Source organism: Sapajus apella, unplaced genomic scaffold (genome assembly GCF_009761245.1).
Source record: "Sapajus apella isolate SASKATOON/1434 unplaced genomic scaffold, GSC_monkey_1.0 scaffold87, whole genome shotgun sequence".
NCBI lineage: Eukaryota > Metazoa > Chordata > Mammalia > Primates > Cebidae > Sapajus > Sapajus apella.
Window position 1 is genome coordinate 4,337,547 of NW_022437027.1, and position 10,608 is coordinate 4,348,154.

Genomic DNA, 10,608 nt, shown 5'->3' on the forward strand with positions numbered 1-10,608 from the left:
TAGGCTGAATGAAATAAGTCAGACACAGAAAGAAAAATAATGCGTGACCTAACTTATATGTGGAATCTTAAAACAAAAAACTCAAATATACAGAGCTAGAGAATAAAACACTGGGTGATGCAGGTCAAAGGATGCAAAGTAGAAGAAATTTAGGATAAATAAGTCTAGATATCTAATGTACAACCTGAGCACCAAATTTAATAATGCTGTGTTGTATTTGAGATTTTTGCTAAATTAGACTTTAGCAGTTTTTGATATTAAAAAGAGCGAAGTCATTATGTGAGATGATAGATATGTTAATTTTCTTTACTATAGTAGCCATTTTATTATCTGTATATAGCCCATAATATCATGTTGTATACCTTAAATAGACATAACATTAATTTTTTTAAAAGAAACATTAACATTTGTGATACAAAATTAATTATTTCACAAAAGTGATTAATATTTACAAAGGCATAATAGCTGGGTTTTTTTTTTTTTTAACTGCATAGCTAAAAAGCAAATGTGGTTTATCTCCATGGTGAGAAAAAAAAATTAGGAAGTTATTTTCTAATGGCAATGATTTTTTAAAAGTCTATAAGATTAAGCACTGCAAAAAAAGTTTCTCAAGACTCCCAGGAGGGTCTGTAGAATTGGGAGAGATCCCCTGATCCCCAGATTCCACCACACAACAATCAACAATGGCAGAGAATGTGTCAGGTACTTTTCCTACACTATTTTCTTAAGGGCTCATAAGAAACTTGAAAGGTAGATGTTATTACCTATCTCCAACTTCTGGGAGGGAAAACTGGTTCTCAGAGAAGGTACTCTGAGACTTACTTACTCAAGAGCCCACCACTAGTAAATGTGTGGTAGAGCTAAAATTTGAACCCAGGATTCTCTGACCCCACTACATACCCTCTTTGTAGTACGCAATACAAAGGATCGCTCCCATGTTCAAGGCATTAGGTTGAAAACTGTGAATGATGAAAAAGTGAATGCCACAGAGTCCCTACCTCAAATTGTTACCTAGGTGGAACCTATTTAATGTACAGTCAGCCCTCCACATTCATGAGTTCCACATTTGTGAAGTCAACCAACCACAGATCAAAAATATTGGCGGCAGGAGATGGGGGTGGAATCTATACTGAACATGTACAGACTTTTTTTTTCCTATCATTATTCCTTAAACAATACAGTATAACAACTATTTACATAGCATTTAAATTGTATTAGGTATCATAAGTAATCTATAGGTGATTTGAAGTACATAGAAGGATTTGTGTAGGTTATATCCAAGTACTAGGCCATTTTATATAAGGGATGTGAACATCCTTAATTTTTGGTATCTGCGGAGGTCCTGGAACCAATCTGCCATGAATATGGAGGGACAATTGTACTTAGTTTAAAAAAAAAAAAACTAGCACTTTTCTTTTTGATAGTAAGAATTAATTAGGCCATGAATCTGTGATTCAGAAGAAAAATGTCCTTATCCAGGTGCATATTTATACATTAGCATTTAAGGCAAATTGCCCAGAAATCCAATACTAATTTACTCCCAGGATCTCAGCCCATAGTTACTGTTGGAATTTTTGGCAAGTAGATTTCCCTGGGGGTAATAGTCAAATTAAGAAGTCTTCTTAAAGAGAAGGTGTTAAGAGTCTTAGGCAACAGTTCAAAGCTTAGTGTTCAAAGATGGAGAGGGATACCCAAGCAGGCAGTGCTCCAATGGCAAATGATGCGAGAGGCAACCTGTTTTCCTGCCCCATGTTCCGGCTTAATGGATCCACTGGTACAGTTTGATGTGCAGTGGTGACCATTTTTACCTTGACTTAACTTATAATGGAACGCATTTTAACTTCTAATTGCCAAATTATTTTAGTAGATTTGGGAGGTAAATACTTCCTGGGCCACACCTGAACTCTCTGCATGTGTGAATTACCAATATGAGTTTCACAGTCCAAATCAGCATTTCCCACACCTCCACCCACTCTGACACCAGAACCCAAATAGATGGATTTTACTCCCACTGAACTGAGAGTTCCCTTAGATCAACCAGGAATATAATAATAGTAACAACAATTACTAACTTTGTTGGCCATTTTCTATGTGACACACACTGTTTTAAAGGTGTTACAATTCATTTAATCCTCCCAACAACTCTACAAGCTTGTATATCTAGTTTATAGATAAGAAAAAGAGAGATAAAGTGATTTTCCCAGGACTGTACAGCTTGCAAGTGGCAGACCTAAGATCTGAACTCATATGGACAGGTCCCAGAGCATGCGTTATTAACCACTGCCATCCACAAGTTTGCATGTGGTCGTAACTGACCTTTATGGACAATTTCCTTCATCAGTTAGATCAATCTTGCTTGGACTAAGTGCAAGTTTGGTGGAAGAAATTGACTTACACTAGTACCAACTCCTACAAGGTAAAGCAGTATCCTTTGCAGACTCCAAAGGGATCTAAAAGAAGGAATGTCAAGGAAATTTAAACATTAAGATTGGCTGGGGTGAAAATCAGGGGACAATATTAGGAGAAAGCTACAACTAAATGGGCTGGTCAGTACTCATCCCCGAAACACAGTCTGCGGCAATAAGATTAAGTCATGCCCCACTACCTGGTAGGCCAAGGGTACTGAACCTGCTTGCTGTCCTAATCAGAACAGAATTATAATAAAAATTTGATAAAATGAACCTGCAAATGGAAGGACACATGGGCTGAGAAGACAAGCTGGAAACTAGAATAAACATAAAAGGAACAATTTTCAGGTCCATGTCCAATATGTATATATTGGGAATACATATATACTGATAATTTCCCAATTTGAATTACAGTTCTGTCAAGTATCTGATCTACCTTAATATCTCCTAATATCACGTTCAATACAGGTTTGTTGATTGATGTCATGTGTAGGACAGAAGGAAGGATTGCATGTCATGTCTCCTTGTCTCCCCAGTGATCCTCTGGGAAAGCCACTTCCTCTGTTTTGCTCATAAACACCTCCCTGAGATAGAAGCTTTACTCTAGATAACTGCAGATGAACTCGCCACCAGGAGCTAGCTGGCTATGTTCCAGTTAGCCTAGCTGAACTCAACCAGTAGGATACAGTGTGTGGCAAACCCAGGAAGCAGCAGTCCCGCATAAAATAGCGAATGAGGCATTTTTACTGTTTTAGAGTCACAAAAAGAATGTCTCACATTGATTGAAATTCCTCTTTGTCAAAGTGAGGCTGACCAGGAACCCAGAGATAAGAACCCCAAGTATGGGCATCCCTGGTTGGCTTTTTTAACTTACATGGCTGTGAAAGACATGGGCTTTTTAATTATTTGCATTTTCCCACATTGAAGGTTTTCAGTCAAGGATTCTCTGGCTGTAAAGGGAAGACACTGGCAGCAAGAAGTAGGGGCTAGCCACCTTTTATTTCCATCAAACTCTAAGGCACTGCTTTCTGCCAAACTGTCCACCCCATAGGAAAAGATTCTCTTTCTTCCAGTTTCCTGGCAAGATGGATGTGATTTTTCTTAGCACTCCTCTTCTTGCTGCCAAGGCACAGACTGTTGGGACACATGGTCTCATTTCTACAGTCCTTTAACCTCCAGGAGACTTGTGCGGCAGGGTTGACGTCAGGTCTGTTGGGCCTCATCTGGAATGAATGTGTCGTCAGGGGGTCACTTCCTCGTGTGATATATGAGAGAAAGGCATAAGCTCCATGAAGTTAGGGTGTGTTGGTCTCATGCAGCCCTTATTCCTGGTGCAGCCCTTATTCCTGGCAGTGACACATAATGGGCATGCAATAAATGCATGTGTTCAATGGCATCTTTGCAGTGAATTTCTCAGCAAACTTACTTTTGCATAGAATCTAGTGGTGCTAAACGGCAATATGTGGGATAACATGGAAGAAATTCTGTCCCATCTTTATTCTGTGTGGCTAGCACTGTAGGTTATAACATCTTTTCTTAAGGTATTTTATGGGACCCTAGATTCAAAAAGTGCTCAGCAGAACACTGATTTTGTGATCAAGTAAGCTTTTAAACACTGCATACCAGAATACCCTTTCAAGAGTTCCCATGTACATTAATTTATTAAAGAGACTTTTCTCCTCTCCCTCATCCCAACAACCCTCCCACCCTCCACCCTCAAGTAGGCTCCAGCATCTATTGCTCTGCTCTTAGTATTCATGTGTTTCTTGCTTTAGCTCTGACTTATAAGTAAGAACATGCAGTATTTGGTTTTCTCTTCCTGTGTTAGTTTGTTTAGGATAATGGCCTTCAGCTCCATCCATGATGCTGTAAAGGAAATGAACTTATTCTTTTTGTGGCCGCTGAGTATTCCACAGTGTATATGTATGACATTTTCTTTATCCAGTCTATCATTGATGTTAAAACAGAATTTCTTAAACATTTTTTTTAACCTCAGAATCTTCACCTTGCACCTATTATTTGCTATCCCATGGAACTAGTGTTCCCATGAACTCATGTTGGACTTATATTTGGAATTACTGAGTTATACCACAATTAATCCTCTGACCTTCTCCACCATAGTCTTTCTAGTGGATATTTCAGACCTCCCTCTGAAATCATTTATGACATGACCCTGATGATCTATAATTTTCAAATCACCCTGTATGAAAATAGGAATAACAAGTTCCCTTATGCCTTTATATGCAGAGAGTTTAGCACTATCTTCTCTCAGAAGAGGAGCTGGCTAAGGGCAGTTCTCCATCAGTGCAGAAATTGTGCACATTGCCTGGTATGGCACTCAAGGGGGGGCTTAGGGGCCTGGTGGGAACAGGAGTCAGGCCACCACCCTTCATGAACGCTGCTTCTTCTTGTGACTGCCTGTGATGGCCAGTCATATGGGTCAATTGGCCAGGCTAATGCACCTAGTAGCTAAATTAAACACTAAGCTGGGCATATTGACCCACACTGTAGTCCCAGGTATTTAGGAAGATGAAACAGGTGGATCACTTAAGCTCAGGAATTTGAATCCAGCCTGGGCAACATAGTGAGATCTTGTTTCTAAATTTTTTTTTTTTTTTGAGACAGAGTCTTGCCCTGTCACCCAGGCTGGAGTGCACTGGCACAGTCTCAGCTCACTGCAACCTGTGCTTCCTGAGTTCAAGCAATTTTCCTGTCTCAGCCTCTCAAGTAGCTGGGACTACAGGCACCCGCCACTATCCTTGGCTAATTCTTTGTATCTTTAGTAGAGATGGGGTTTCACATTGGCCAGGCTGGTCTCAAACTCTTGACCTCAGGATCCACCCACCTCAGCCTCCTAAAGTGCTGGGATTACAGGAGTGAGCCACCACGTCCAGCCAAGAAAAAAAATTTTTTAACACTAATCTAGTTGTTATTGTGAGGTTCTCCTCAATCAGTTCATGGAAGACCTTAAGGGCAAAACTGAGGCTTCCCTGCAGAAGAAAAAATCCCACTTGGGGACAGCAGCTTTGGCACCTGTGGAGAGTCTCCAGTCCCCTGCTGGTTCTGGGTCTGTGGAAGAACCTGGCTGACACATTGCCCATTGTAGCATTCCCTCATCAATATCCTTGCCAGGCTGGCCATGATTTGAGTGAACAAACCTCTCAAATGGAGTCAGAAGCCAGCAGAGATGGCAACAGCATCTTCTTCCAAGGCTGTGGAAAGGGTCTGCCTGAGAGCCAGGAGGAAGGATCAGAATCTGCAGGTCCAATAAGGCTGAGGAGGGGAGGTGGGAGGCCCTCTTGCCCTCCACCTTGGAGGAGCTGCAGTTTGTGTCTCTTTGAAGCTGGGGGTGAATTGCTTACCATGGATGTATATGCCTAGCCACAACCTGGTGAATTAATTTCCAGAAAAAAGTGTTTGCCTTAAGATTTAATTAATTTTCACAGTTTAATAATAACTCAGGGCATTTATTCTGCATTTAAGATAAAGAGCATAGATTTGTATATATTATGGAAATAAGTGGAAATCTCATTTTGATAAGAAAATGTGAAAGCCCAACCCATTTACTAGCATTGAAAAGAGGGAGAGATGGGACGTGGTTGTTCACTTAGTGGATGCCCATTTGGCTGTGTGTAAGGAAGACTTTAACTATCATAATATGTATTTAGAACCTTAATATGTAAATACTAAATGATTCCGTGTCTAGAACCTTAATATGTAAATACTAAGTGATTCCATGTCTAGAATTTATCCTGAGAACGTATACAAAAAACCTATGAGATTTCATCTCAATTGTGAAAAATTATAAGTCACTTGAATGCTCAACAGTAAGATATTAATAAACTACAGTGCATCAATATACAATGGAATATAATAAAAATAGCTATCATTCATTGAATTGTGTCCGAAGCACTGTTCTATAAGGTTTTCATACATATTAACTCACTGAATTGCCACAATAACCTTACAAGGTAGACTCTATCATCCTCTTTTTACTAAGGCTCACAGTGGAAGGGTGAACTGCCTGAAGTCACACAGTTAGTGAGGGATGGAGCCAGGATTCCAACGTGACCATTTTGGCTCCAGAGTCTACACTCTGAGTCTACGTTGTGCCCCAGTCTCAAGAAGTATGATGTCATTTAAAACATCCGTATGTTCATTTACATATATACAAAACACAGCAACAACAAGTGGAAAATTCTATACTTTAACATCAGTGATATTCCTGTTTTCTTTTTTGCTCATCTGTATTTTTAAATGTTCTATAATAAACATCTACTATTTTCTAGTTTAAAAATAAAAATAATGAAATTTTTTTTTAATTGGAAACCAAACTCCTAATTTGACTGGTCAGAGACTAGAATCAGACTAGTGCAGACTGATAATCAGTGCAGCTACTTAAGCCAATACATTCTAGAAGAATACAAACCTAGGTGGCATGGGAGGGCTCTCAGAAGGCCCAGGGCCCAGGCCCCTCGTCACAGGTACCATCCACGAGCCAGTAAATCAGTGCACCCTGCCGGGAACAGAGCTAGTCAGACAACATCTTCTGGACCTTTTTTTAGCCAACTTCCAAACCTCGATTTTTTTCAACCCACCCAAGTTTTATAATTATCAACGCTGACCATGAATTTCAAGTCCATAACATTTCAAAAACTCAGGAAATAAAATGAGTAATAAATGGGATAATCTGGGACTTCACAGAAAACTTTGTGTGACTGCTCTGATCTCCTGCAGATGGTAAATGTATTGAATGATATAAGAAATAATTAGAAAAGTAAAGATTAGAACAATATGAAACCCTTATATATCTTCATTTGACATACAAAGATGCTAACACTAAGAGAAATTAAATAACTTGCTCTCAAGTTCTAAGTCTTTCAAAGGCCAAGCCAGGATGAAAAGACAGTTTTTAGTTCCTAGTCCAACACTCTCTCCATTGATCCATGCTACTTCAGGGGCTTGGGCTCAGTTGAAAAGAGAGAAGGAAGTATTGGTTATTAGAGCAATCAATATTTTATGAAAATCATTTTCTATTCACTTTTATTACACTAGCAATATAAACAAAAGAGAAGCATACAGAGTAAATGGTGAAGGTCCCTATCCACAAACTACAACTCTCTCCCTCCCCCTGGGTGGGGGATGGTGATTACCACAGTCAATAACTTGCCATCATATATGTATTTAGGGGTGTGCTAGAACCAGCTTGTATGGGTTCTTAAGAACCAACTTAAATTTTCAGGAAAGCTATGAGCTGGCTGTTAAAAAAAAAAAAAGTCATTACTAAGTATTAAATTACACAAACTTACAATAAAACTATATTAAAAACAAAGATAAAAGTACACAAAAATTATCACCTGCCCCCAGCTCTTAATTACATTTTACCATTGTCTATGTTCTTGGGGCCATTTACGTCTACCGTATCTCTCTGGTGGAAAGCCCAGCAGTGTGTTCCCAGATTCACACTCAGTGACTCATGGTGATAGAATCCACCACATGGGGAGTATTTACACCACCGAAATTGACAAATGCTGCACAACAAGGCCTTCCCTTCCTTCACCCCTGTAGCCAGTGTTTAAAGAATTTGCTAGCATATCATAACAGACACATTTTTTCAAGTATCTTTTTTCCTTACATCAATAGACTATTGAAAACTTTTAAAAGTTGGTTAAATGCATTTCTTTCCATTTGTAGAAATAAAGAAAAAGCACTCACTGAAATAAGTGAAATAGCTTTGTCATCAGCCAGTTTTTTAAACTACTACAGTCATGCACCACATGATATTTTGGTCAAGACAGGTCACATATCCAAGGTGTTCCCATAAGATTATAATATTGTATTTTTACTGTGCCTTTTTTACGTTTAGACAGGTTTAGATAGACAGATACTTACCATTGTGTTACTATTGCCTACAGTAGTCAGTACATAACCTGCTGCACAGGTTTGTAGCCTAGGAGCAATAGGCTACCCCACAGAGCCTAGGTGTGTAGCAGGCTATGCCATCTAGGTTTGTGTAAGTACACTGTATGTTTATACAACGACAAAATTGCCTAACCATGCATTTCTCAGAACGTAACCCCCATTGTTAAGTGATGCATGACTGCATTTGTCTTCTCTCCTTCAGTGCTCTCCCTGTTCCCTTGATAATCTAGTCTCCTATTTTAACTAAATCCCGGTTCCTTTGAACTTTCTTTGAGTACATTCTACGTCCCCTCTTCAATTCCCCACACCTTTCAAGCCTTCTTAGAGAGAGAAAGATGGGAAAGGTGCAGTTTTCTGAAGGTAATTAATTAGCAGGCAACAAAACAAGAATGGCTGGATTTGCTTTGCCAGGGTAAGCACTAGATCCTGCTAGCTGCTACTTCACCACTTCTGGGCTGCTGGGTGTCAGAGGGGGAGTGATATACTTAGTCCCTCTTGTTTACACACCAAAAGATTAGGTTTCCTTACATTCCTAAGTAATTTCAGAAGATTAACTTTTAGATAGGGAACTTCATAGGCTGAGCAGGCTGAGCAGGCTGAGAAAAGAAAAAAGAAAAAAAAAATCATGTCACCCTCAAGCAGTTCCATCAAGGGATGAAATTGTAAATCACATCATGTCTCACACCCATTTCTTAGTGCAAAATAAATCACTTGAACAGAGTGCAAGCCAATTTTTACTTTAAAAATGTTGTGTCCTAAGGCTGTCTTCTTGAACTTCAAAAGCACACTTTGTAATTACTCTACCTATCAAAGAAAACTCAACATTTCACCTCCAATCTTCTTCAGCTTGTGTTATCATTTTTAATTGTTAATAAACCACATTAATTTTAAACTGATTATTCTGTTTGGGAATTCAATGTTTTCCAAGAGAATACACTGAATTATATACAAATAAACTTGTTTACATACACCTGTTAAATACACTTGTTTATACAAGCTAAAATTAAATGGGGCTTTTTCTTGCTACCTGTCATTGGTTTTAGTAATTTCTGTCATTTTGGAGATTCACAACATTTCATGTCTCTCGTTTGTTAAAGGAGCAGTGTTCTGGAAACTATTCTTATCTCTGAATTAAAAATGCCGGAGATTTTATCCAGGTTTGTGCCTGACACTGAGATCAATTGATTGTGAGTTGTGAGCCTTCCTGGGACCTCTTTTTTCTTTTTTTCTTAAGATAAGTAGAAATGGAGAGCCCAGAAATAAGGCTGCACACCTACAGCCACCTGATATTCAACAAAGCTGACCAAAACAAGCAATGGAGGAGGACTCCCCATGCAATAAATGGTTCTGGGATAACTGGTCAGCCATATGCAGAAGACTGAAGCTAACCCCCTTTTCCTTTGATTATATACAAAAATCAACTCATGATGGATTAAAGACTTGAATGGAAAACCCAAAACTCTTTTTTTTTTTTTTTTTTTGACACAGAGTTTCGCTCTTGTTACCCAGGCTGGAGTGCAATGGCGCGATCTCGGCTCACCGCAACCTATGCCTCCTGGGTTCAGGCAATTCTCCTGCCTCAGCCTCCTGAGTAGCTGGGACTACAGGCACGCGCCACCATGCCCAGCTAATTTTTTGTAGTTTTAGTAGAGACGGGGTTTCACCATGTTGACCAGGATGGTCTTGATCTCTTGACCTCGTGATCCACCCGCCTCGGCCTCCCAAAGTGCTGGGATTACAGGCTTGAGCCACCGCGCCCGGCCATTAAAACCCAAAACTCTAAAAGCGCTGGAAGAAAACCTAGACAATATCATACCGGACATAGGAATGCAGGAAGATTTCATGACAAAGACACCAAAAGCAATTTCAATAAAAGCAAAAACTGACAAGGTGGGATCTAATTAAGAGCTTCTACATAGCAAAAGAAACTATCAACAGAGTAAACAGACAACCTACAGAATGGGAGAAAATATTTGCAAACCATGCATCTGGCAAAGGTCTAATATCCAGCATCTAGGAGGAACTTAAACAAATTTACAAGGGAAAAACAAACAACCCCATTAAAAAGTGGTCAGAGGACATGAACAGAAACTTTTCAAAAGAAGACATACATGTGGCCAACAAGCATATGAAAAAAGCTCAATATCACTGATCATTAGAGAAATACAAATCAAAAGTATGAGACAGCACCTCATACCAGTCAGAAAGGCTGCTATTAAAATGTTCAAAAAAATTGGCCAGAAGCAGAGGCTCATGCCTACAATCCCAGCACTTTGGG